We start from the raw sequence: 23,268 nt of genomic DNA, 5'->3' as shown, positions 1-23,268 counted from the left end.
CTTTGAAGGGTATCGGAAAGATGATTTGTACGTGGTAGATTTCTCAGCAGGACCACAACTTCCCGTATGTCGTCTAGCAAAAGCTTCAGAATGCTGGCTCTAGCATCGGAGGCTAGGGCATGCTGGTATGAGGAACTTGCACACTCTTGCAAAGAAGAAGCATGTCATAGGCATCGAGGGCATCAAGTTCAAGAAGGATCACTTATGCGGTGCCTGTGAAGCTGGAAAGATGACGAGGGCCAAGCATCCCTCGAAGAAAATCATGACAATGACTCAACCCTTCGAACTGCTACACATGGACCTCTTCGGTCCCACTCACTACTCAACTCTTGTTGGGGAACGTTGCAGAAAACAAAAAAAATTCTACGGTTTCACCAAGATCCATCTATGAGTTCATCTAGCAACGAGTGATCGGATTGCATCTACATACCTTTGTAGATCACGCGCGGAAGCTTTCAAAAATGGGGATGAGGAAGTCGTACTCGACGTGATCCAAATCACCGGAGATCCTAGCGCCGAACGGACGGCACCTCCGCGTTCAACACATGTACGGTCAGCGTGACGTCTCCTCCTTCTTGATCCAGCAAGGGGGAAGGAGAGGTTGATGAAGATCCAGCAGCACGACGGCGTGGTGGTGGACGCAGGGGTCACCACAGCAGGGCTTCGCCGTTCTACTACGAGAGGGAGAGGTGTTGCAGGGGAGAGGGAGGCGCCAAGACTCAAGGGTGCGGTTGCCCCCTCCCTCCCCCCCTTTATATAGGCCCCCTAGGGGGTGCGCCGGCCCTAGGAGATGGTATCTCCTAGGGGGGCGGCGGCCAAGGGGTGGAGTGCCCCCCAAGCCAGGTGGGGCGCCCCCCCCCCCACCCTAGGGTTCCCAACCCTAGGCGCATGGGGTGGGCCAAGGGGGGCGCACCATCCCACTATGGGCTGGTTCCCCTCCCCACTTTGGCCCATGGGGCCCTCTGGGATGGGTGGCCCCACCCGGTGGACCCCCGGGACCCTTTCGGTGGTCCCGGTACAATACCGGTGACCCCCTAAACTCTCCTGATGGCCGAAACTGCACTTCCTATATATAATTCTTCACCTGTGGACCATTCCGGAACTCCTCGTGACGTCCAGGATCTCATCCGGGACTCCGAACAACTTTCGGGTTACTGCATATTCATATCTCTACAACCCCTTCTTAGACTGATCCATATTGAACTTCTTCAATATCTTATCAAGGTATGTGCTTTGTGAAAGACCTATGAGGCGTCTTGATCTATCTCTATAGATCTTGATGCCTAATATATAAGCAGCTTCTCCAAGGTCCTTCATTGAAAAACTCTTATTCAAGTAGGCCTTAATGCTGTCCAAAAGTTCTATATCATTTCCCATCAAAAGTATGTCATCTACATATAATATGAGAAATGCTACAGAGCTCCCACTCACTTTCTTGTAAACGCAGGCTTCTCCATAAGTCTGCATAAACCCAAACGCTTTGATCATCTCATCAAAGCGAATGTTCCAACTCCGAGATGCTTGCACCAGCCCATAAATCAAGCGTTGGAGCTTGCACACCTTGTCAGCATTCTTAGGATCGACAAAACCTTCCGGCTGCATCATATACAGTTCTTCCTTAAGATAACCGTTAAGGAATGCCGTTTTGACGTCCATTTGCCATATCTCATAATCATAGTATGCGGCAATTACTAACATGATTCTGACGGACTTCAGCTTTGCCACGGGAGAGAATGTCTCATCGTAGTCAACCCCTTGAACTTGTCGATAACCCTTAGCGACAAGCCTAGCTTTATAGATGGTCACATTACCATCCGCGTCTGTCTTCTTCTTAAAGATCCATTTATTTTCTATGGCTCGCCGATCATCGGGCAAGTCAGTCAAAGTCCATACTTTGTTTTCATACATGGATCCTGTCTCGGATTTCATAGCTTCCAGCCATTTGTCAGAATCCGGGCCCGCCATCACTTCTTCATAGTTCGAAGGTTCACCGTTGTCTTACAACATGATTTCCAAGACAGGGTTGCCGTACCACTCTGGTGCGGAACGTGTCCTTGTGGACCTTCGAAGTTCAGTAGGAGCTTGATCAGAAATATCTTGATCATCATCATTAACTTCCTCTCTAATTGGTGCAGGCACCACAGGAACATTTTCCTGAGCTGTGCTACTCTCTGCTTCAAGAGGCAGTACTTCATCAAGCTCTACTTTCCTCCCACTTACTTCTTTCGAGAGAAACTCTTTCTCTAGAAAGGATCCATTCTTGGCAACAAAGATCTTGCCTTCGGATCTGAGGTAGAAGGTATACCTAATAGTTTCTTTAGGGTATCCTATGAAGACACATTTTTCCGACTTGGGTTCGAGCTTTTTAGGTTGAAGTTTCTTGACATAAGCATCGCATCCCCAAACTTTTAGAAACGACAGCTTAGGCTTCTTCCCAAACCATAATTCATACGGTGTCGTCTCAACGGATTTCCATGGAGCCCTATTTAAAGTGAATGCGGCAGTCTCTAAAGCATAGCCCCAAAATGACAGCAGTAAATCGGTAAGAGACATCATAGATCGCACCATATCCAATAGAGTGTGATTACGACGTTCGGACACACCATTATGCTGAGGTGTTCCAGGCAGCGTGAGTTGTGAAACTATTCCACATTTTCTTAAGTGTGTGCCAAATTCGTGACTCAAGTATTCTCCTCCATGATCTGATCGCAAAAACTTGATTTTTCTATCACGTTGATTTTCAACCTCACTCTGAAATTCCTTGAACTTTTCAAAGGTTTCAGACTTGTGTTTCATTAAGTAGACATACCCATATCTACTCAAGTCATCAGTGAGGGTCAGAACATAACGATAGCCACCACGAGCCTCAACACTCATTGGACCACACACATCAGTATGTATGATTTCCAATAGGTTGGTTGCTCGCTCCATTGTTCCTGAGAACGGAGTCTTGGTCATCTTACCCATGAGGCATGGTTCGCACGTGTCAAATGATTCGTAATCAAGAGACTCTAAAAGTCCATCTGCATGGAGCTTCTTCATGCGTTTGACACCTATGTGACCAAGGCGGCAGTGCCACAAGTATGTGGGACTATCATTATCAACCTTACATCTTTTGGTATTCACACTATGAATATGTGTAGCATTACGCTCGAGATTCATTAAGAATAAACCATTCACCATAGGAGCGTGACCATAAAACATATCTCTCATATAAATAGAACAACCATTATTCTCGGATTTAAATGAGTAGTTAAACGAGATCCTGATACAATGTTCATGCTCAAAGCTGGTACTAAATAACAATTATTAAGGTTTAAAACTAATCCCGTGGGTAAATGTAGAGGTAGCGTGCCGATGGCGATCACATCGACCTTGGAACCATTCCCGACGCGCATCGTCACCTCGTTCTTCGCCAGCCTCCGTTTATTCCGCAGCTCCTGCTTTGAGTTACAAATGTGAGCAACCACGCCGGTATCAAATACCCAGGAGCTACTACGAATACTGGTAAGGTACACATCAATTACATGTATATCACATATACCTTTTGTGTTGCCGGCCTTCTTGTCCGCTAAGTATTTGGGGCAGTTCCGCTTCTACTGACCACTTCCCTTGCAATAAAAGCACTCAGTCTCGGGCTTGGGTCCATTCTTTCGCTTCTTCCCGGCAGCTTGCTTACCGGGCGCGGAAACTGCCTTGCCGTCCTTCTTGAAGTTCTTTTTACCCTTGCCTTTCTTGAACTTGGTGGTTTTATTGACCATCAACACTTGATGTTCCTTTTTGACTTCTACTTCTACCTCTGCTGATTTCAGCATTGAAAATACCTCAGGAATGGTCTTTTCCATCCCCTGCATATTGAAGTTCATCACAAAGCTCTTGTAGCTCGATGGAAGCGACTGAAGGATTCTGTCAATGACCGCGTCATCCGGGAGATTAACTCCCAGCTGAGTTAAGCGGTTATGTAATCCAGACATAGTGAGTATGTGCTCACTGACAGAACTATTTTCCTCCATCTTACAGCTGAAGAACTTGTCGGAGACTTCATATCTCTCGACCCGGGCATGAGCTTGAAAAACCATTTTCAGCTCTTCGAACATCTCATATGCTCCGTGTCTCTCAAAACGCTTTTGGAGCCCCGGTTCTAAGCTGTAAAGCATGCCGCACTGAACGAGGGAGTAGTCATCAGCACGTGTCTGCCAAGCGTTCATAACGTCTTGTTTCTGTGGGATGGGTGCGTCATCTAGCGGTGCTTCTAGGACATAATCTTTCTTGGCAGCTATGAGGATGATCCTCAGGTTCCGGACCCAGTCTGTATAATTGCTGCCATCGTCTTTCAGCTTGGTTTTCTCTAGGAACGCGTTGAAGTTGAGGACAACGTGGGCCATTTGATCTACAAGACATATTGTAAAGATTTTAGACTAAGTTCATGATAATTAAGTTCATCTAATCAAATTATATAATGAACTCCCACTCAGATAGACATCCCTCCCGTCATCTAAGTATAACATGATCCGAGTTAACTAGGCCGTGTCCGATCATCACGTGAGACGGACTAGTCAACATCGGTGAACATCTTCATGTTGATCGTATCTTCTATACGACTCATGCTCGACCTTTCGGTCTTCTGTGTTCCGAGGCCATGTCTGTACATGCTAGGCTCGTCAAGTCAACCTAAGTGTTTGCATGTGTAAATCTGTCTTACACCCGTTGTATGTGAACGTTGGAATCTATCACACCCGATCATCACGTGGTGCTTCGAAACAACGAACTGTCGCAACGGTGCACAGTTAGGGGAAACACTTTCTTGAAATTATTATGAGGGATCATCTTATTTACTACCGTCGTTCTAAGTAAATAAGATGCAAAAACATGATAAACATCACATGCAATCAAATAATAATAGTGACATGATATGGCCAATATCACATAGCTCCTTTGATCTCCATCTTGGGGCTCCATGATCATCTTGTCACCGGCATGACACCATGATCTCCATCATCATGATCTCCATCATCGTGCCTCCATGAAGTTGCTCGCCAACTATTACTTCTACTACTATGGCTAACACGTTTAGCAATAAAGTAAAGTAATTTACATGGCGTTTCTCAATGACACGCAGGTCATACAAAAAATAAAGACAACTCCTATGGCTCCTGCCAGTTGTCATACTCATCGACATGCAAGTCGTGATTCCTATTACAAGAACATGATCTCGTACATCACATATATATCATTCATCATTCATCACAACTTTGGCCATATCACATCAAAAATCACTTGCTGCAAAAACAAGTTAGACGTCCTCTAATTGTTGTTGCAAGTTTTACGTGGCTACAAAAGGGTTCTAGCAAGAACGTTTTCTTACCTACGTGAAAGCCACAACGTGATTTGTCAACTTCTATTTACCCTTCATAAGGACCCTTTTCATCGAATCCGCTCCAACTAAAGTGGGAGAGACAGACACCCGCTAGCCACCTTATGCAACTAGTGCATGTTAGTCGATGGAACCAGTCTCACGTAAGCGTATGTGTAAGGTCGGTCCGGGCCTCTTCATCCCACAATACCGCTGAAGCAAAATAAGACTAGTAGTGGCAAGAAAGTTGACAACATCTACGCCCACAACAAATTGTGTTCTACTCGTGCAAAGAGAACTACGCATAGACCTAGCTCATGATGCCACTATTGGGGAACGTTGCAGAAAACAAAAAAATTCTACGGTTTCACCAATATCCATCTATGAGTTCATCTAGCAACGAGTGATCGGATTGCATCTACATACCTTTGTAGATCACGCGTGGAAGCGTTCAAAGAACGGGGATGAGGAAGTCGTACTCGACGTGATCCAAATCACCGGAGATCCTAGCGCCGAACGGACGGCACCTCCGCGTTCAACACACGTACGGTCAGCGTGACGTCTCCTCCTTCTTGATCCAGCAAGGGGGAAGGAGAGGTTGATGAAGATCCAGCAGCACGACGGCGTGGTGGTGGATGCAGGGGTCACCGCAGCAGGGCTTCGCCGTTCTACTACAAGAGGGAGAGGTGTTGCAGGGGAGAGGGAGGCGCCAAGACTCAAGGGTGCGGCTGCCCCCTCCCCCCCCTTTATATAGGCCCCCTAGGGGGTGCGTCGGCCCTAGGAGATGGGATCTCCTAGGGGGGGCGGCGGCCAAGGGGTGGAGTGCCGCCCAAGCCAGGTGGGGCCCCCCCCCACCCTAGGGTTCCCAACCCTAGGCGTATGGGGTGGGCCAAGGGGGGCGCACCAGCCCACTATGGGCTGGTTCCCCTCCCCACTTTGGCCCATGGGGCCCTCCAGGATGGGTGGCCCCACCCGGTGGACCCCCGGGACCCTTCCGGTGGTCCCGGTACAATACCGGTGACCCCCGAAACTCTCCCGATGGCCGAAACTGCACTTCCTATATATAATTCTTCACCTCCGGACCATTCCGGAACTCCTCGTGATGTCCAGGATCTCATCCGGGACTCCGAAAAACTTTCGGGTTACTGCATGTTCATATCTCTGCAACCCTAGCGTCACCGAACCTTAAGTGTGTAGACCCTACGGGTTCGGGAGACATGTAGACATGACCGAGATGGCTCTCCGGTCAATAACCAACAGCGGGATCTGGATACCCATGTTGGCTCCCACATGCTCCTCGATGATCTCATCAGATGAACCACGATGTCGAGGATTCAAGCAACCCCGTATACAATTCCCTTTGTCAATCGGTACATTACTTGCCCGAGATTCGATCGTCGGTATCCCAATACCTCGTTCAATCTCGTTACCGGCAAGTCACTTTACTCATACCGTAATGCATGATCCCGTGACCAGACACTTGGTCACTTTGAGCTCATTGTGATGATGCATTACCGAGTGGGCCCAGAGATACCTCTCCGTCATACGGAGTGACAAATCCCAGTCTTGATCCGTGTCAACCCAACAGACACTTTCGGAGATACCCACAGTATACCTTTATAGTCACCCAGTTACGTTGTGACGTTTGGTACACCCAAAGCACTCCTACGGTATCCGGGAGTTACACGATCTCATGGTCTAAGGAAAAGATACTTGACATTGGAAAAACTCTAGCAACCGAACTATACGATCTTGTGCTATGTTTAGGATTGGGTCTTGTCCATCACATCATTCTCCTAATGATGTGATCCCGTTATCAATGACATCCCCATGTCCATAGCCAGGAAACCATGACTATCTGTTGATCAACGAGCTAGTCAACTAGAGGCTCACTAGGGACACATTGTGGTCTATGTATTCACACATGTATTACGATTTCCGGATAATAAAATTATAGCATGAATAATAGACAATTATCATGAACAAGGAAATATAATAATAATCCTTTTATTATTGCCTCTAGGGCATATTTCCAACAACTCTTACTACTACTGCTTGTCTCTATGGCTTCGTCATTGTTGATGATTATTCAAGATATTGTGCATATAATTCTCTACAAAACTGAAGTGCGGGATGTCTTCAGACGCTTCGCCAATCGAGCCATGAACAACTATGGTGTCAAGATCAAGCACATGAAGTGAAAATGGCACTGAATTCAAGAACACTGGCATCGACACTTATCTTGATACTTTGGGCATCACTCACGAGTTCTCAGCTCCGTACATGCCAGAGGAGAATGGCGTCATGGAACGCAAGAACAGAACACTTATTGAGATGGCCCGGACGATGCTCGATGAATACAAGACTCCAAGAAAGTTCTGGCATGAAGCCATTGATACTGCATGCCATATCATCAACCATGTTTATCTTCACAAGCTTCTGAAGAAAACATCATATGAGCTCCTCACTGGTAAGAAGCCAAATGTCAGTTACTTCAGAGTATTTGGTGCCAGGTGCTGGATCAAGGATCCACATCACACTTCAAAATTTGCACCGAAAGCACATGAAGGTTTTATGCTTGGATACGGAAAGGATTCGCACTCCTATAGAGTCTTCAACCTCTTTCACTATAAAGTGGTTGAAACTGTGGATGTGCGGTTCGATGAGACTAACGGCTCGCAAAGAGAGCACCTGCCAAATGTGCTAGATGAAGTTCCATCCAGTGAATCCATCAAGCTTATGGGAACTGGAGAAATCATACCGTCTAAAGCTCATCCTGAAGAGGAACTCATCATCTCTGCACCTGATCAACCTGAAGACAATGCTCAGCCTGAAGACAATCCTTCTAACGATGACAATGACCAGCAAGAGCAAAATCTTCGTCCTGTTCATCCTCGTGTTGCAAATGAAGTACAGATTGAGAAAATAATTGATAGCATCAATGCACCTGGTCCACTCACTCGTTCAAGGGCAACACAACTAGCAAATTTCTATGGACACTTCGCATTCGTCTCAATATCTGAACCCAAGAAAGTTAATGAAGCCTTCATGGAGCCTGAATGGATTCAAGCAATGCAAGAAGAGCTTCAACAATTTGAGCTGAATAATGTATGGGAACTGGTCAAGCGTCCTGATCCTCGTAAGCACAATATCATAGGCACTAAATGGATATATCGCAACAAGCAAGATGAGCATGGTCAAGTTGTCAGAAACAAAGCTCGTCTCATTGCTAAAGGATACACTCAAGTTGAAGGAATTGACTTCGATGAAACATTTGCTCCTGTGGCTAGGCTTGAAGCTATACACATACTGATGGCCTATGCAAATCATCATAACATTCTTCTGTATCAAATGGATGTGAAGAGCGCTTTTCTCAATGGCAAGATTGAAGAAGAATTGTATGTTGCACAACCGCCTGGCTTTGAAGATCCAAAACATCCTGACATGGTTTATAAGCTCAACAAGGCACTGTATGGCCTCAAACAAGCCCCTCGTGCTTGGTATGACACACTCAAGGACTTCCTGAAGAGCAAAGGCTTAAAACCTAGTTCTTTGGATCCCACACTCTTCACGAAGACATATGATGGTGAACTGTTTGTGTGCCAAATATATGTGGATGACATTATCTTCGGCTGCACCAACCAGAAATACAATGATGAGTTTGGATATATGATGCAAGAGCAATATCAGATGTCCATGATGGGTGAGCTGAAGTTCTTCCTTGGTCTTCAAATACAACAGCAACGCAACGGCATCTTCATATCTCAAGAGAAATACCTCAAAGATTGCCTGAAGAAGTTTGGAATGCAAGACTGCAAAGGTTACACAACGCCAATGCTAGCTAAACACCATCTGGGTCCCGACGACAATGGTAAAGAGTTCGATCAAAAGGTATACCGCTCCATGATTGGTTCTTTGCTTTCTTTGTGTGCATCTAGGCCAGATATCATGCTTAGTGTTTGTATGTGTGCCTGATTCCAAGGGGCACCAAAGGAATCACATGACTTAGCTGTGAAGCGAATTCTTCGATATTTGGCTCACACCCCAGCACTAGGATTATGGTATCCAAAGGGCTCGGAGTTTGATCTAGTTGGATTCTCGGATGCTGATTATGCTGGTGACAAGGTGGATCGCAAGTCTACATCAGGCACATGCCACTTTCTGGGACGATCACTTGTATGTTGGTCTTTAAAGAAGCAGAACTGTGTATCTCTCTCCACTGCTGAATCTGAATACATTGCTGCTGGATCTTGATGCGCTCAGCTTCTATGGATGAAGCAAACACTCAAAGACTATGGCATTCATCTGAAGCAAGTGCCACTCTACTGCGACAATGAAGGCCCCATCAAGATTGCTAACAACCCAGTTCAACACTCGAAGACAAAGCACATTGAAATTCGTCATCACTTTCTCAGAGATCATGTCATGAAGGAAGATATTGATATCATACACGTCAACACTGAAGAGCAACTGGCAGATATCTTCACAAAGCCCTTGGATGAGAAAAGGTTTTGCAAGTTACGGTGTGAGCTAAATATCTTGGAATCCTCAAATGTCCTGTGATCAGGCACACATCCTAACACTTATGCATTTTGATGACTTAGATGTGCAACACACGAAGTAAAGTATGTCTTCAATCAATGAAGACTTACATTCTGAGTATGAATACATTAACATGGAATTTGACTTCGGAGCACAACGATAATTGTGCGCCGTGTCCGGGTCTAATATTTCCTATACGGTGGGTAACGCCACCACCAAACTTTTGTTTGGAATACTTTCTATTGGCGTTGCATTTGCAAAGTCTTCGCTTTTGGTTTGTCTTCATTGTTGCCATGGCTTCATGTTTATCTTCAATGTACTGTTTTGGTTTCTGTCCTCTACAGCATTCACTTATAGCTATGTCTTCACGTTGAATCTTTTGAACTAAGTGAATGTGATCGGATCCTAACCTTTCTATGCTTCCGTCTTAAGTCTATCTATCCAAATCATATGCATTGTATTGAAACTGTCAAAACGACTTCTCTGCGTCCTTATCAGCAGAAGACACAGAGACAAACATTAATCTGTTTTCAATGCCCAATCCTTTTTGCCTGAAACCCGGAGAAGTGGGAACAACCACCCAACAATCCAGGCGTGCGTGGGAACATGGAACAACCTCCAATGTGTTGCATGATCGCCACGTGTCCTTCAGATGTGAACCGTCAGGGGCACCTGCGTAATAACAATGTGTCGTCCCTGTCTCTATAAATACACGCCTCACCCCAGTCATTATCTCTTCTTCCACTCTCGCACAAACCCTAGTGCCACCGCTAGCACTCGCCGACACCAGCGATGAAGCGCTTAGCTACCGTGACCTCACCGACGTCGTCCTCACGCCGGCCGCGGACATCGTCTTCTCCACCGTCACCGTAGGTGTCCTCCGTCGCCAAGTTAGGGCACGGAAGATTGAACTGCTCGGCCTCCTCTCCCACTCCGTCTAGCAGTTCCTCGTGTGGTAACTAAAACCTCATTTTTACAGTCTTTTTGATCCGATAGATTCATCCTTTTCAACCACAAGTGGTTTCTATCCCCACAAGTTGGATCTATCTCATTCTGCATCTCATAGCATGCCTAGTATGTTCACTTATGCTTCACAAAGTAGTTAGATTCCTCACTTGTACTTATTCGTGGATTCGTACAAATCTGGAACCAACTCTCTACATATGAGTGAATGTCTGCGCACTATGAGGTCAATGTCTTCTAAACTGATTTATCTTCAAAATCTTCTGAGAATGCATATGACCTCTTCCCCTTCCCTCGCACCTTTAATGCTATCACAGGTACATGTCCGTGGGAGAATCCCTTGGTTCTCATAGTTTGCATTCATTTGCAGAGTTCTTACAACATCATATAAATTCTCCTGAAGCCAGTTCTTGTCTAACCAGTAGACGAAAGACTTTGACAGTATTGAAGCCTTTCAGTCTAAAATTCATGGCAACAGAGAAATCAGTCAGGAAGGGTGGCAGACAGCGCCGTGGGGGGACATCAATGGACCTACCCGAAGATCTCTATGAACTATACAAAGCTGACCCCGAAGAAAGCTATGGTCAGCGCAAGACATGAATCCAATGGATTCGAAGATATTGGGCAGAACAATGGTACAAGTACAGGTTCATGACCCAGGAATATGCTGAGAAGAATGCCATCAAGCGACCCTGGGGAGATATCTTGTACAAAAACCTACCACCCAGGTCCAGAGCTGAAGCCATTGAACAAGGCTTCTATCCTTGCATGGTTCGTGGACCGCAGCCTGCAGATGCAGACCCATCTTCATTGCTATGGTGTCGTGACGACAATCTATTCAAGCACAACTTCCAGTTTGCCAAAAACTCAGCCAAAGAAAACAAGAAGTCGCGGGGATTAGACTTCAATCCAGGCCCCTCTGCTCCTCGGGCCGATGGCACACGCGAAGCTGAACCCAATCTTGTTGGGCCCTTCTACAACCTAGAAGGTCTCATCACTCATATTATGGTTCAAGGGACAGTCGTGGATGAACCTGCAGATGATGCTGATTCTGATGAAGCGCTTGCACCACCGAAGCCAAAGAAGCTGAAGAAACCTAAAGCTTCAAAGCCTTCCCCTGCACCAAAGGTTTCACGGGCGAAGCCTCTGGCCAATTCACCTCCTGAAGCCAGTGTGTAGTCTGAAGATCTTTCACGCATCTCCAAGCCCGCCAAAGTGAAGAAGCCCATGCAACCCACTGGTCAAGCACTGTCCCCTGCTATTGTTTTGCGAAACGAAAATGACGCCATTGATCTGTCCAGTGACGACGATCTTGGCGATGACGCTCTTGAGCAATTGATCAAGAGCAAGCAAGAGGCGGAAATCTTCAATGATCTTCCTCTCTTTGATGTGGAAATCTTAAACAAGTTCATTGATGAGTGGTTCGATAGCCCAAATGTCAGCTTTGATGATCTTCAGCTTCCAATTGGCCTCAGTGTCGCCTTCCACGGAGCCATTGCTCCTGAGGTGGCTCTAGCTCAGAAAATTGTTGAGCTGAAGCATAAGATCGATTATGAAAAGGCTCAGTTAAAGAAGCACATGGCCAAGCTCGGTGTTGAAGACATTCAAAACTTCAAGGTCATGATGCATGAGCTCAAGGAAGCATTCCACAAGAAACGTGAAGAAGCCAAAGGTTCTCATGAGTGCATGAAGGATCTTACTGCCAAATGTGTTCAAGGATACAATGAAGCTGAAAAGAGCAAGGCTTTGGGGCGACCAGGCATCGACCCCCGAATGGCTGCCAAGAAGGAGAAGAAGCCAGCTGTGGCAGAACCCGAAGCATTAAGGTAGGAAGAACCTCGCATTGTCTTCCCAGCCAGTCTGACAGGCTCGAAGCCTAAGGTCCCCACAGTGGCTTCAGAACTCAAGAAAACAAGGGCAGTTGAAGCCAAAGCCAGAAAATGCAATACCAAAGCCACCACTGATGATGCTCCCCCAACCAAGAAACGGAAAACAAAGAAGAGAGACCGGGCTGCTCCCACAGAGCCCCTTGATGTCGAGCCAATCTCAGTGGCTCGTCCTGCGTCCGAATGATACGTCTCCAACGTATCTATAATTTTTGATTGCTCCATGCTATATTATCTACTGTTTTGGGCAATATTGGGCTTTATTTTCCACTTTTATATTATTTTCGGGACTAACCTATTAACCGGAGGCCCAGCCCACATTTGTTGTTTTATGCCTATTTCAGTGTTTCGAAGAAAAGGAATATCAAAAGGAGTCAAAACGGAACGAGGTCAACTGGAGAAGTTATTTTTGGAACGAACGCCACCAGATATACTTGGACTCCACGGCAGGAGATACAGGAGGTGCTCACGAGGGTGGGGGTGCCCCCTAGGGCGCGCCCCCTACCTCGTGGGGCCCCCGTAGCTCCTCCGACGTACTTCCTGCACCCATATATATCGTCGTACCCTAAAACTTCCAGAACGCACAATAGATCGGGAGTTCCACCGCCAGAAGCCTCCGTAGCCACCGAAAACCAATCTACACCCGTTATGGCACCCTGCCGGAGGGGGCAATCCTTCTCCGGTGGCCATCTTCATCATCCCGGTGCTCTCCATGACGAGGAGGGAGTAGTTCTCCCTCGGGGCTGAGGGTATGTACCAGTAGCTATGTGTTTGATCTCTCTCTCTCTCTCTCTCGTGTTCTTGATTTGGCACTATCTTGATGTATCGTGAGCTTTGCTATTACAGTTGGATCTTATGTTTCTCCTCCCCCTCTTCTCTCTTGTAATGAATTGAGTTTCCCCTTTGAAGTAATCTTATTGGATTGAGTCTTTAAAGATTTAAGAACACTTGATGTATGTCTTGTCGTGCGTATCTGTGGTGACAATGGGATATCACGTGATTCACTTGATGTATGTTTTGGTGATCAACTTGCGGGTTCCGCCCATGAACCTATGCATAGGGATTGGCACACATTTTCGTCGTGATTCTCCTGTAGAACTTTGGGGCACTCTTTGAGGTCCTTTGTGTTGGTTGAATAGATGAATCTGAGATTGTGTGATGCATATCGTATAATCATACCCACGGATACTTGAGGTGACATTGGAGTATCTAGGTGACATTAGGGTTTTGATTGATTTGTGTCTTAAGGTTTTATTCTAGTATGAACTCTAGGGCTGTTTGCGACACTTATAGGAATATCCCAACGGATTGATTGGAAAGAATAACTTTGAGGTGGTTTCGTACCCTACCATAATCTCTTCGTTCATTCTCCGCTATTAGTGACTTTGGAGTGACTCTTTGTTGCACGTTGAGGGATAGTTTTATGATCCAATTATGTTAGTATTGTTGAGAGGACTTACACTAGTGAAAGTATGAACCCTAGGCCTTGTTTCCTAGCATTGCAATACCGTTTACGCTCACTTTTATCATTAGTTACCTTGCTGTTTTTATATTTTCAGATTACAAATACCTTTATCTACCATCCATATTGCACTTGTATCACAATCTCTTCGCCGAACTAGTGCACCTATACAATTTACCATTGTATTGGGTGTGTTGGGGACACAAGAGACTCTTTGTTATTTGGTTGCAGGGTTGCTTGAGAGAGACCATCTTCATCCTACGCCTCCTACGGATTGATAAACCTTAGGTCATCCACTTGAGGGAAATTTGCTACTGTCCTACAAACCTCTGCACTTGGAGGCCCAACAACGTCTACAAGAAGGTTGTGTAGTAGACATCAAGCTCTTTTCTGGCGCCGTTGCCGGGGAGGTTAGCGCTTGAAGGTATATCTTTAGATCTTGCAATCGAATCTTTTTGTTTCTAGTTTTAGCACTAGTTAGTCTATAAAAGAAAACTACCAAAAAATGGAATTGAGTTTGTCTCATACGCTTCATCTTTTTAATATCTTTCGTGAGTATGATGGAAAGGAAAATTGTGCCAAAGTGTTATAAGAAGAATGCATTAAAATGTTTTGCACTAAATCTTTGAATGATGAGCATGATTGCAATGTTGTTAGTACGAATTCTTTGAATATCCATGATGCTAATGATGATTGCACTAGTTATGATAAAAATGCCTCCTATAAACATGTCAATTTTTGTGGAGTAGACTGGGTTTGCAAGTACACACCAAATTGGGATGATAGATATTGCAAGAGGCATAAGTACTTAGAAACCAAATTGTTGCAAGAAGAGCTAGATGAATGTGCTGAAAGATTCAATATTTTTCGTGCCCCTTGTGAACTTTGCAATGAGCATGGTCATTTAAAGCTCCAATGCTATTTGTTTCATGATCAAGTACTGTCCCAACATTGTGATAATTTGATTACCCTTGAGCATCATAAAGAGATTAGCCTTCTTTTGGGTTATGAAGAAATGAAAGGTATAACTGAGAGTATTCCAAAGTTTAATCTTGATAGAGTTCTTGATTTTGATCTAGAGAATATTTATATGTATTGTGCGGTAAATTGCATTGAAAATCCTTATATTTCCAATTACATAAAGAAAAGAAAACAAATAGAGGATGAAGAGAATACTAATGAAAGGGAAGAGACTTCCCAATACCCTCCTATTATTTCTTATGATGAATCAGGTAACGAGGAAGAGCCTCTTATTCAACCAATCTCATTAATAAGGAGCTCCAAAAAGAGGATTGAACCCACACATGATGTGGTGAAGAAGAAGAAAAGAAAAAGGAAGAGAGGTAAAAAGATATCTCTTCCAAATAATGATGCTCCTATTACTATTGTGCCACATGAAAATATAATTGTGGAAGATAATGATACTTCTTATGATCTTGATAATCTTTTTGGCACTTGCTTGGAAGAATATGATAATTGCTATACTATTGGTGCTATTCATACAATTAATGATGAGAGTGATTATGCTTATGATATGAAAAGGCCCAAGCTTGGGGTTGCTATCTTTGATGAAGATGATGTTTTTGAGAATATATTTGCTGCAATTAATGTTTGTCCCAAGCTTGGGGATGATGTGTTTATTAATGATGATATTTTTACTCTTCCAAGTTTTGATATGCAAAGTTGTTATGATAACAACAAAGTTGCTACTTATGATGATTCTTGCGATGAAACTTATGCTATAAAGAGTAGTGATGATTATATTTATAAAACTTGTCATGATTATGAGTACCCTTTCTCTAAACATTACTCTTTTAATGTGGAAACAATTTATAGTATTCATGTCTCTTATGATACTCCCACTATTCCGACTGAGAAGAAATTTGCTTATGTGGAGAGTAATAAAATTTCTATGCTTGTAGATCATGAAAATAATGCTTTAGGTGCTGGTTATATTGTTGAATTCATTCATGATTATACTGAAAATTATTATGAGGGAGGAATATATGCATGTAGGAATTGCAATAATATCAAGTTTCCTCTCTATGTGCTTAAAATTGAAGTTATGCTTGTTTTACCTTCCTATGCAAGTTGATGATTGTTCCCACAAGTTGTTTGCTCACAAAATCCCTATGCATAGTAAGTATGTTAGACTTAAATGTGCTAGTCATATTCTTCATGATGCTCTCTTTATGTTTCAATTCTTATCCTTTATGTGAGCATCATTGAAATCATCATGCCTAGCTAGGGGCATTAAACGATAGCGCTTGTTGGGAGGCAACCCAACTTTATTTTTGTTCCTTGCTTTTTTCTCCTGTTTAGTAATAAATAATTCATATAGCCTCTGTATATATGTGTTTTTATGTTTTAATTAGTGCTTGTGCCAAGTAGAACCTTTGGGAAGACTTGGGGAAAGTCTTGTTGATCATGCTGTCAAAAACAGAAACTTTAGCGCTCACGGGAATTGCTGCCATTTTTATTTGGAGAGTGCTATTTAGTTAATTCTTTTCTCAGATGATTACCAGATAAATTCCTCAGGTCCAGCAATTTATTTGAGAATTTTATGAGTTCCATAAGTATACGTTTGATCCAGATTACTACAGACTGTTCTGTTTTTGACAGATTCTGTTTTTCATGTGTTGTTTACTTATTTTGATGAATCTATGGCTAGTAAAATAGTTTAAAAACCATATAGAAGTTGGAATACAGTAGGTTTAACACCAATATAAATAAAGAATGAGTTCATTACAGTACCTTGAAGTAGTGATTTATTTTCTTATACTAACGGAGCTTACGAGTTTTCTGTTAAGTTTTGTGTTGTGAAGTTTTCAAGTTTTGGGTAAGGATTCGATGGACTATGGAATAAGGAGTGGCAAGAGCCTAAGCTTGGGGATGCCCGAGGCACCCCAAGGTAATATTCAAGGATAGCCAAGAGCCTAAGCTTGGGGATGCCCCGGAAGGCATCCCCTCTTTCGTCTTCGTTCATCGGTAACTTTACTTGGAGCTATATTTTTATTCACCACATGATATGTGTTTTGCTTGGAGCGTCAATTTATTTTGTTAGGATTTGCTTGCTGTTATATAGAACAATGTTTTTCATCTTTTATTTCAATAAAAGTGGCATTGATAGTAGCCTTTACTATGCCTATGTTACAAGTATACATGTTGCTGTTTGAAAACAGAAAGTTTACCGCTGTTGCAATAATTCCCTAGAAAAGTCAGAATGTGATAAAATGTTGAAACCTTTCGCATATTAAGCTCTGATAAATTTACTACAGTGGGAATTTTCTTTCATAATTTTTGGAGCTAGGGAAGTATGGATGTTGCTGCATTCTTTACAGACTATCCTGTTTAGGCAGATTGCTGTTATGTTTGCATATGTTTGCTTCTTTAATGATTCTATTTGAGGATAGGACTATTAAATATGCAGAGGCATTTAGTATGCAATGTTGAATAATAATTTTAGTGATTTGCTACAATAGAGTATGATATGGTTTTTGCAATGGTTTATACTAACTTATCACACGAGTCCTTGTTGAGTTTTGTGTGGATGAAGCTTTTGAGATTTAGGGAGACCGTGATATGAGAGGAATTAAGGAGACACAAAAGCTCAAGCTTGGGGATGCCCAAGGCACCCCAAGATAATATTTCAAGAAGTCTCAAGCATCTAAGCTTGGGGATGCCCCGGTTGGCATCCCACCTTTCTTCTTCAACAACTATCGGTTAGTTTCGGTTGATCCTAAGTTTTTCCTTCTTCACATGATATTTGCTATTCTTAGATGTCATTTTATTTTTCTTTGCTTGGTGTTATAATAAATTACCAAGATCTGAAATTATTAAATGTTAGAGAGTCTTCACATAGCTAAATAATTATTTAACTACTCATTGATCTTCACTTAAATCTTTCAGAGTAGTTTGTCATTTGCTCTGGTGCTTCACTTATATCCTTTTAGAGCACGGTGGTGGTTTTATTTTATAGAAATAGATGGACTCTCATGCTTCACTTAGATTATTTTGAGAGTCTTAAATAGCATGGTAATTTGCTTAAAATCCTAATATGCTAGGTATTCAAGAATAATAAAATTCTCTTATGAGTGTGTTGAATACTATGAGAAGTTTGATACTTGATAATTGTTTTGAGATATGGAGATGGTGATATTAGAGTCATGCTAGTTGAGTAGTTGTGAATTTGAGAAATACTTGTGTTGAAGTTTGTGATTCCCGTAGCATGCACGTATGGTGAACCGTTATGTGATGAAGTCGGAGCATGATTTATTTATTGATTGCCTTCCTTATGAGTGGCGGTCGGGGACGAGCGATGGTCTTTTCCTACCAATGTATCCCCCTAGGAGCATGCGCGTAATACTTTGCTTTGATAACTTATAGATTTTTGCAATAAGTATGTGAGTTCTTTATGACTAATGTTGAGTCCATGGATTATACGCATTCTCACCCTTCCACCATATCTAGCCTCTCTAGTACCGCGCAACTTTCGCCGGTACCATAAACCCACCATATACCTTCCTCAAAACAGCCACCATACCTACCTATTATGGCATTTCCATAGCCATTCCGAGATATATTGCCATGCAACTTTCCACCGTATCGTTTATTATGACACGCTTCACCATTGTCATACTGCTTTGCATGATCATGTAGTTGGCATCGTATTTGTGGCAAAGCCACCGTTCATAATTCTTTCATACATGTCACTCATGCATCATTGCATATCCCGGTACACCGCCGGAGGCATTCATATAGAGTCATAGCTTGTCCTAAGTATCGAGTTGTAATTCTTGAGTTGTAAGAAAATAAAAGTGTGATGATCATCATTATTAGAGCATTGTCCCAGTGAGGAAAGGATGATGGAGACCATGATTCCCCCACAAGTTGGGATGAGACTCCGGACGAAAAAAAAGAAAGGCCATAAAAAAAGAGAAGGCCCAAAAAAAGAGAAAGGCCATTTAAAAAAAGAGAAGGCCCAAAAAAACAAAAAAAATGAGAGAAAAAGAGAGAAGGGACAATGCTACTATCCTTTTACCACACTTGTGCTTCAAAGTAGCACCATGATCTTCATGATAGAGAGTCTCCTATGTTGTCACTTGCATATACTAGTGGGAATCTTTCATTATTGAACTTGGCTTGTATATTCCAATGATGGGCTTCCTCAAAATGCCCTAGGTGTTCGTGAGCAAGCGAGTTGGATGCACACCCACTAGTTTTTTTTTGTTGAGCTTTCATATACTTATAGCTCTAGTGCATCCGTTGCATGGCAATCCCTACTCACTCACATTGATATCTATTGATGGGCATCTCCATAGCCCATTGATACGCCTAGTTGATGTGAGACTATCTTCTCCTTTTTTGTCTTATCCACAACCACCATTCTATTCCACCTATAGTGCTATGTCCATGGCTCACGCTCATGTATTGCGTGAAGATTAAAAAAGTTCGAGAACATTAAAAGTATGAAACAATTGCTTGGCTTGTCATCGGGGTTGTGCATGATTTAAATATTTTGTGTGGTGAAGATAGAGCATAGCCAGACTATATGATTTTGTAGGGATAACTTTCTTTGGCCATGTTATATTGAGAAGAGAGAAGTGCATATTTCAACCCTGAAATCTTGCCCTGGTCTAATATACAACCCCGAACTCCAATACCGTCTAAATTACAACCCCCAACTCTCAAAACCGGCTAGGATTCAACCCTCCCCTCTCTGTTGACCGGTTTTGACCAGTCAACGGGTCCAGTCAGCATGCCACATCAGCATTATTTTGAAAAAGCTGTAAAATAAAAAAATCCAGGAAAAGAAATAAAAAATCAAATTTCCGGGAAAAAATCAGGGAAATAAATAAAATCGAATTTCTGAAAAACAAAATTAACAATATTTCCATGAAAACCAAAAAATAGTTAAAATAAAAAATCCAAGGGAAAAAATCAAATTCCCAAGAAAATTATATTAAAACTCTAAAATAGGAAAAAAAATCTAAAAAAGTAATTTCCAAACAAGTTCAACTTTTTTTCCCAAAAATTACAGAAAAAGTTTCCAAATTTTTTTCACAATTGTTTTTCAGAAATTTGTTTTTTTATTTTTTTCCCTGATTTTTTCTCGATCTTACAGATTTTTATTTATATTTTTCTTGAATTTTTGATTTTTTTCCGACATGGCATGCTGATTGGACCTGTTGGACAAAACTGGTCACCCTTGGTCAAAACAGGTCAACGAGGAGGGGAGGGTTGAATCCTGACCGGTTTTGAGAGTTGAGGGTTGTAATTTAGATGGTATTGAAGTTAGGGGTTGTAAATTAGACTAGGGCAAGAGTTTAGGGTTGAAAAATGCACTTCCCTCTTTTGAGAAGACATAATTGCTTAGTTAGTATGCCTGAAGTATTATTATTTTTATGTCAATATTAAACTTTTGTCTTGAATCTTATGGATCTGAATATTCATACCACAATTAAGAAGAATTACATTGAAATTATGCCAACTAGCATTCCACATCAAAAATTATCTTTTTTATCATTTACCTACTCGAGGACGAGCAGGAATTAAGCTTGGGGATGCTTGATACGTCTCCAACGTATCTATAATTTTTGATTGCTCCATGCTATATTATCTACTGTTTTGGGCAATATTGGGCTTTATTTTCCACTTTTATATTATTTTTGGGACTAACCTATTAACCGAAGGCCCAGCCCAGATTTGATGTTTTATGCCTATTTGAGTGTTTCGAAGAAAAGGAATATCAAACGGAGTCGAAACGGAACGAAATCAACTGGAGAAGTTATTTTTAGATAGAAAGCCACCAGATAGACTTGGACTCCACGTCAGGAGATACGGGAGGTGCTCATGAGGGTGGGGGCGCCCCCCCTAGAGCGTGCCCCCTGCCTCGTGGGGCCCCCGTAGCTCCTCCGACGTACTTCCTGCACCCATATATATCGTCGTACCCTAAAACTTCCAGAACGCACATAGATCGGGAGTTCCGCCGCCAGAAGCCTCTGTAGCCACCGAAAACCAATCTAGACTCGTTCTGGCACCCTGCCGGAGGGGGCAATCCTTCTCCGGTGGCCATCTTCATCATCCCGGTGCTCTCCATGATGAGGAGGGAGTAGTTCTCCCTCGGGGCTGAGGGTATGTACCAGTAGCTATGTGTTTGATCTCTCTCTCTCTCGTGTTCTTGATTTGGCACGACCTTGATGTATCGCGAGCTTTGCTATTATAGTTGGATCTTATGTTTCTCCTCCCCCTATTCTCTCTTGTAATGAGTTGAGTTTCCCCTTTGAAGTAATCTTATCGAATTGAGTCTTTAAAGATTTGAGAACACTTGATGTATGTCTTGTCGTGCGTATCTATGGTGACAATGGGATATCACGTGATTCACTTGATGTATGTTTTGGTGATCAACTTGCGGGTTCCGCCCATGAACCTATGCATAGGGGTTGGCACACGTTTTCGTCGTGATTCTCTGGTAGAACTTTGGGGCACTCTTTGAGGTCCTTTGTGTTGGTTGAATAGATGAATCTGAGATTGTGTGATGCATATCGTATAATCATACCCACGGATACTTGAGGTGACATTGGAGTATCTAGGTGACATTAGGGTTTTGATTGATTTGTGTCTTAAGGTGGTATTCTAGTACGAACTCTAGGGCTGTTTGTGACACTTATAGGAATAGCCCAACGGATTGATTGGAAAGAATAACTTTGAGGTGGTTTTGTACCCTACCATAATCTCTTTGTTCATTCTCCGCTATTAGTGACTTTGGAGGGACTCTTTGTTGCATGTTGAGGGATAGTTTTATGATCCGATTATGTTAGTATTGTTGAGAGGACTTACACTAGTGAAAGTATGAACCCTAGGCCTTGTTTCCTAGCATGGCAATATCGTTTACGCTCACATTTATCATTAGTTACCTTGCTTTTTTATATTTTCAGATTACAAATACCTTTATCTACCATCCATATTGCACTTGTATCACCATCTCTTCGCTGAACTAGTGCACCTATACAATTTACCATTGTATTGGGTGTGTTGGGGACACAAGAGACTCTTTGTTATTTGGTTGCAGGGTTGCTTGAGAGAGACCATCTTCATCCTACGCCTCCTACGGATTGATAAACCTTAGGTCATCCACTTGAGGGAAATTTGGTACTGTCCTACAAACCTCTGCACTGGGAGGCCCAACAATGTCTACAAGAAGAAGGTTGTGTAGTAGACATCACCAAACATCGAGAGCGCCAGTTGATAGTTCATGAGCCTGCTTCCATAGAGGCTCGTGAAGCTGAAGACAATCCAGCTGTTGACCCCACCGCAGCTGAAGACTTTAGTCCTCACGACAATGTTGAAGATGATGAAGTCCTTCCTCAGATCGAGCGCAATTTGGTATCATCACCTGTGCTCACGCACAACGAGCTCATCAGCATTGGTCGTCCTCTGACGCCAAATGCTTAGGATGCATCGTGGGCTGATCACCCACAACAACAAGACACCCCAAGTGCTCCCCAACCACAAGATGACGATGACTTTGAGGCCCAGTCAACTCCATCTCCACAGGCGTCGCCAGCGTTCTGCAGGCTTCGCAAAGGATCAAGGCCCCAAGTCACTCCAAATGTGAATGTCTCTGAGTCTGAAGCTGTAAGTGCATCTAGTGCCACCCCTAGTTGGTTTTGGAGTATTGACGACAAACCTGGTTGAGGGACTAATGTGTTTGTGAGAATTGCAGGATAACACAGGTAGAAGTCCCTCGTTGATTCGGTTTTCCTACCAGAGATGACCCCTAAAAATGTATGAAGACATTGAAGTCAAAGGTGGTATGTGAAGACATTCACATTGAAGACTGTGACAAGAGAAGACATCGCGTGAAGACATAGGTGCGCGAAGACTTAGCAGTTTCGTCGTTCTTTTTCTTCTTTGTTGAGTCATAGGAACCACCGTACTGTTAAGTGGGGTCCAAGAGAACCAGTCAGAATGACTGAAGTGATGCTTAACCAAAACCCTATGTCTTCGAGTGAAGACTATGAGAGCAAATCTTATTCAGAGTTGGATAAGTCAGCTTTGCT

Source organism: Triticum dicoccoides, chromosome 1A, assembly GCF_002162155.2.
Source record: "Triticum dicoccoides isolate Atlit2015 ecotype Zavitan chromosome 1A, WEW_v2.0, whole genome shotgun sequence".
Classification (NCBI taxonomy): Eukaryota; Viridiplantae; Streptophyta; class Magnoliopsida; order Poales; family Poaceae; genus Triticum; species Triticum dicoccoides.
This window is presented reverse-complemented; position numbering follows the sequence as displayed.